The sequence below is a fragment of the Sphaerodactylus townsendi genome, linkage group LG07 (assembly GCF_021028975.2).
Source record: "Sphaerodactylus townsendi isolate TG3544 linkage group LG07, MPM_Stown_v2.3, whole genome shotgun sequence".
Lineage (NCBI taxonomy): Eukaryota > Metazoa > Chordata > Lepidosauria > Squamata > Sphaerodactylidae > Sphaerodactylus > Sphaerodactylus townsendi.
The window spans coordinates 37,875,266-37,881,006 of NC_059431.1; the positions used below are offsets into that span (position 1 = coordinate 37,875,266).

General features: G+C 56.2%; 1 long non-coding RNA gene across 1 annotated transcript; it reads right to left on the reverse strand.

The window, feature by feature from the left end:
- Positions 1-1,041: 1,041 nt before the first annotated feature.
- Positions 1,042-5,071, reverse strand: LOC125436314. The gene is made up of 2 exons (XR_007245045.1): positions 4,825-5,071; positions 1,042-1,864 (listed from the first exon to the last, which is right to left on the reverse strand). It is a non-coding gene; the product is annotated as an uncharacterized LOC125436314 (long non-coding RNA).
- Positions 5,072-5,741: the final 670 nt, after the last annotated feature.

Below are 5,741 nucleotides of genomic sequence, written 5' to 3' on the forward strand. Positions count from 1 at the left end.
CAGAAGGCCATTGCTTTCACATCCTACATGTGAACTCCCAAAGGCACCTGGTGGGCCACTGCGAGTAGCAGAGAGCTGGACTAGATGGACTCTGGTCTGATCCAGCTGGCTTGTTCTTATGTTCTTATGTTCTTAGTTTGGATTTCTCGCCTGTACTCAGATTCAAGGTGGCTGACAAGCTCCTGTCCCCTCCTCTTAAAAGCTATGCTGCCTGTCCTGCTCTTATCATGCTGCAGTCCAGCCCAGCAGAAAGTTCTGTTGCGCAAATGACAATTTAAAATAACCACTTTTAATTCCACGGTTTAATTCCGAGTAGACCTTAGAAGCAGGGCCGGGTCGGAGGCAATCGACGGGGAACCACCTCCGAGCGTCTTGTGCCTTGCAAACCCTCCGGGGTGGCCCTAAGTCAGCAGCGCCTAAACGGCACCCAAGAACCAAACCAGCAGCGATAGTTGGTGAGCAGCCAAGTAGAAACCACCAGGTGCTGGGAGGGGGCGTGGCAGGTTCGTTTAAACCCCCCCCCCTCTTCCCACAGGTTGGGATGAGAGAGGCTGACCGAGGCGGTTCAGATAATGCTTTCCGCTCCCCGCCCCGCCCCAGCTCGCCTAGTACCCTAGGATCTAACACAGAAGAACCAGCACTTTCAAGTTCAACCGAAGTCCTACTCTCGGTTTACGGAGAGGGAGATGTCTGGATTCCCTCGTGACTGAGGCTGCCTCCCTGCTTGCTCCATCTGGGTACCACAGTCGTTTTCTCCCTGCCCCTCCCCCCCCAGCCCAGAATCTCGCAGGACCTCTCCGAGCCAGTAGGATTCCCGCCCCCTTCCCCCGCCGGGTCCCAGGGTTGCCCTTCTCTTGTGCGTGGAAACGATCTGTGCCCAGCAGCAGATGCAGCAGGATCCTCTGAAGATGCCGGCCACAGATGCAGGAGAAACGTCAGGAGAAAATGCTACTGGACCATGGCCATACAGCCCGGAAACCCCACAACACCCCAGTGATTCCGGCCGTGGAAGCCTTTGACAACACATTTAACAATCTGTTATTATGAATCCACTTTTTTATTATCATTATTTAGGAATAAGGAATACATCATATTAACAATATTGTGGTTCTTCATTAATTGAAGCAATAGTGGCGCGATATCCAGACTCAGGACGGGTCTCAAAACTGCGCTTGGTTTTTACATCGGGTCTGATGGGGGAGGGGGGGGGTGGAGAATCGAGGTTCGTAAAGCGGGACTCTTCAGAGAGGCAGTCCTCTAATGGAAAGTTCTCTCTCCTGTGTCTTCTCCACTCCCCACGATCTGTCCTGTTTTGCATCATTCTCAGATGTTGTGTCCCATAGTCACGCTGTGGGTCTGCGTTGCTCTCCAGCCTGCATCGCTTTCCTGCCTCCCGAGTGCGTGGCTGGGGTTTGGGGGGCTCGCACGTGCCCCGCTATCGCAAGCGCTCCCCGTCGAGCTGCGCTTCGCCTGGCTTCTCCAAAGGATCCTCCTTCTCCGAGAGCGAGGCAGGTCCCTGCCCCGGACGACTGAACCACTCCAACTTTGCAAAGGGCGGTGTCGATCTGGCGCGTGACCCCCCCCCCCCCAACAAATTAAAGGGAACGTTTAAATAATACAAATAAATGTTTAAAAGCAATATCATTGTTACAAATAAGGGTTGGCCTTGATCCGGGGGGGCGGCGCGGTCCCGTAACCCGTCCCCCCCCCCCTTCCCGGCTTGCTGGCGAGTGGCGGGCGCGCAGGGGCTGTGGCCAAGTTCTGTTTATAGACTCGGTTTCTTCGCACCCGTCGGCCGGGCCTTTGCAGTCTGCGGTGGTTCTCTGATCCCGCTGACCCCGGCCATGTGGTTTCACTTTTTCGTCTGATCTCAATTCCAGGACCAGCGGGGAATAAAATACAAATTGAATAGTAACCATTCACAGACCGCCCTTCGCCGACGCCTCTTCTTAAGCCCTCTTTGTCTTGCAGCAATTGCCAGATAAACGGCTCCGCTTTGGACCCACGTCGCCGGCCCCCCCCCCCCCCCCCCCCCGCCCTACCCTCGAGGCGGTGTGTCCACCAGGTAGAAGAAACAAAAAGGAAACAATGGGCCCCCCACCCAGCCCCTCTCGCTGCTGGCAACAACAACGCCAGCAAGCAGGACATTCGCAACTTTAAAGGGCGACTGCTCTGCACGCTGCTACTACTAACGCTTCTTTGGATGTCGTTCACTTGGGCAAAAGTGGAGCTGGGGCAAAAGAAGGATCTGCCCCACTCCCGTGCCCCCCCCCCCGTCCTCCTCGTCTCTCTTGTCGCCCCAAACATGTTTTTTTGCCATCTCAGAAGAGGCCGAGGTGGGCGCGGAAGGACCCTTCGGGCACAGCGGGCGACCTCATACAGTTAGCTTCCGAGGGCGCCCAAGAACCCCCCCCCCCCCCGGCGTGCCCGTCTCCCACTTTTGGACTCCAGAGGGAAGAATCGGGGCATCGCCATGACTTGTGATCCTCCCCAAGGCGGCTTTTCCCACGAGGTTCACCCACGAGGCCTCGATTATTGCAACGAGTGGCTTCAGGTGGGCCTCTCTGGGAAACTGCCGCGTGTCTACACGTGGCCTGAACTCTAAACAGACGTGCCCGGCAGGCGCCATTCACGTGTCTCACCAGGCACGTGTTCTGGTAGGTCGCCTGGACTCTGTGGCGGGTCCTCCTGGTTGAGATTCAAAGCCAGGCCGCCAGTCATACACCGTCTAAGCAGCTTGATGCCACTCGAAGTCAAGTGGGACGTCAGGTGGGTGGTTCAACATGACCAGGAGGTAACGTGGCACGGGGGAATCTGCCCAGGCGCTAGCAGCCGGGTTTTTGCTCTGTGTTTGGCGTGGGAATCCCTTGGAATCCTCCATGTCCGCACTTGGCTTCTGGGCTTTAGAGATGTTTTGGATCTGGTAAAGGGTCTTGCCTTTCGGAGAAACGCCTGGTTTGTAAGTCAGCAGCCCCCTAGCAGGGGTGGCCAATCTATGGTGCTCCAGATGTTCATGGACTACAATTCCCATCAGTCCCTGCCAGCACGGCCAATTAGAGCACCATAGGTTGGCCACCCCTACCCACCGCAGCTTTCCCCCGGAACGGTGGTTGCAATTAGGTGGGTCAGCCTCAAAGGTGCCTTCGGGTTCGCCTGGAAAGAGCTGTGAATTTTGTCTCGATCAGAATGAATGTTGGGTGCTTTCAAGTCAAAAGGAAAACGCCCCTTGATTTGAATGACTGGTAATGTCTCTTTCGGGAAACTGGTAGATGATTTTTTTTCTTCCTCCCAAGGAATCCTGTGTTTTAGGGAAGGAAACCAGTAACTCCCTCCCCTCCATTGATCTGCAGAGATAATTTCTTTTCCACATATTCTAAAGGGCGTCTTCATCCAAGGCCTTCAAAAAATGATCCCTGTGAATTTACATCTTTCTTTCAATCTTTGTTCTGATGGATCCCAACCAATTAAGGGTTGCGCTGCCGCTGCGTTATCTCAGCGAGGCCTGCGCTGCTGGGGGCCACCAGATCTGCTTCCACGTGGACCAGATCCCGCAGGGTTGGTCGGAGCGGCAAGGGCAGGGGGGTGGGGTGCCTTTCCTGCGGCGCAGAAATCTTGCCAGAACGTCCTCCCAGATCAGCCCACAGCCGAAATACGGGTTGCAACAGACCCGGGTCAATAACGTCAGGAGTGGTCCCGCAGTTGAGACCCGTGGATTCTACGCCGTCTGGGCAGCGTCCGATTGAAGGATGGAGAGAGGACTTCTTGGATGGAGAGAGGACTTCTTGGAAAGGGAACGAGGCAGGCCAATGGCCCCTTCCGCATATGCAAAATAATGCACTTTCAATCCACTTTCACAATTGTTTGCAAGTGGGTTTTGCTGTTCCGCCCAGTAAAATCCAGCTGCAAAGTGCATTGAAAGTGGGTTGAAAGTGCATTAATTTGCATGTGCGGAAGGGGCCCATCGGCAAGTGAGGCAACGACTTTGCTGGGTTGCAAACTGGTTCGAACTCCCGGCTGTCTGCCCGGACCCGGAAGAAGACAACCCCGACTGGAGGGGGGGGGCGCTAACTCGTTTCTACCGAAGAATGGTTTCGCTTGTTGAAGACAAACGCGGGATAGTTGCCCTTTCAAAGATTTCTACGTGGGCTTTCTACCACGTGATGGCTGAGCCCCCTGGCTACTCCCTGCAAAACTATTCAGGCCTTCCGCGTTTTTTCCACAGGCTTTTAAAAGCCCTGAACAGATCTCGTCCAAGTCGGTGTGAGAATATAACTGGACGAAGTGACACCGCTCGAAGTCCCTCGTCCTTATCTTAGTCCCGATCTAAACACGTGGCGCTGACAGGCAGCAGCGCAGGTGCATTCGAGGGATACCGAGGGCGAGTAAACGACGCGGTCCTTTGAGCTGGGCGAAATATGCGGCCTGCAAAGGGGCGTTTCAGTGGCTGAGGAGGGACTGAGAAGAGCTCTAAGAAGAGGCTGAAACCCCCCATTTCTGCGCACGATTTCAATAAGGTTTCTTCCACGTCCGCTTTAGACCTTTTACAGACCTCTTGGAAACGGGACTGAGTTCTAAGAGGAGGAAGCTGGGGTTCAGCAGACGGTCCTGGGACCCCTTCCCAGGCCGATCTGCACCTCGGCCTCTTCTCTGGGTCTTCTGTTCTTGCTAAGGCCCGGGGGCATGGTTCCACCCACCCACCCCCGGCTCGGCGTGCAAGCTCAACTGAGCGGCTGATGGGAGGAGAGCGCCCCCCGCCGTCCGGGCTGGCCACTGCGACGCTGGGGGGCGCACCTGAGCGGGGCTGGGGAGGGGGCGCTCTCTCACCTGCTTCCCATTAAGTGGGCCGTCCGGCCTGCCGCGCTCCTCGGCGCTCTTCTTCTGCCTTCGCCGGGATTCTTATAAACTTCCCTTCGTTTACGTAGCCTGGTTTTCATTGCGGCCGTTGTGCCTGGGCTGCCTCTCTGTTTAGTTTATTAACCCGCAGGGTTACTTTAACTAAATATTTGGGCGGAATACTTGCGGGTTGGGTTTCAACGTGCTCCTTCCAGCAACATCGCCCCGGTTTGGGAGGCCGGACAGGGAGCGCTCTGTCTGTCGCCTGGACCAGGCAGCGGAGCAGCCCAGCGGCCGCATCCAGACCAGGGCTGGGCGGAGGCTGACCCCTTGGGCGAGCGGAGCCGGCCTCCCGGGGCCCATCTCGTGGTCCCGTGACGGAAGCGGGGGGGGGGGAAGCCCAGCCCCGGGGGACTCCCACCGACGGGGCCAGCGCAGGGAGGTGCTCGGCGGCAGCGTTGTGCAGTGGTCCCAGTGCCAGGCCCCCGGCCCGATTCCCCCTCCCCTGGTCGTGTCTGGCGAAGGGAAATCTCGTTTGGTGCTCAGGTGCTGCTGCTGGAGACGAACCTAAGAGTCTGAGCAGCACGAGTTTAGACGGTTCGCGCCGAAATGACTCCCGCAGGTCTGGAGTGCGGAGATTTGCTGGGAAATAACTGGTTAGGTCTTAGAGGCGTTTTTGTCCTTCCTCGCCCGGGAAAACAGCAGCAAATCTTTTAGTCGGAGCACCCACCGAACATGCTTGTGGATTGCGACCCTGGCCCCCATAACAAACACATTACAACCCAGGTTAGCCTCGCTGGCATTATCTGGAAAACAGGCTAGATGTTTCATTATGGATTAGTTAATTAATGAAAATATTTCAGAGAAGGCCAATAAGAAGGACCCCAAAGACTAAGAGGGCCACGGCG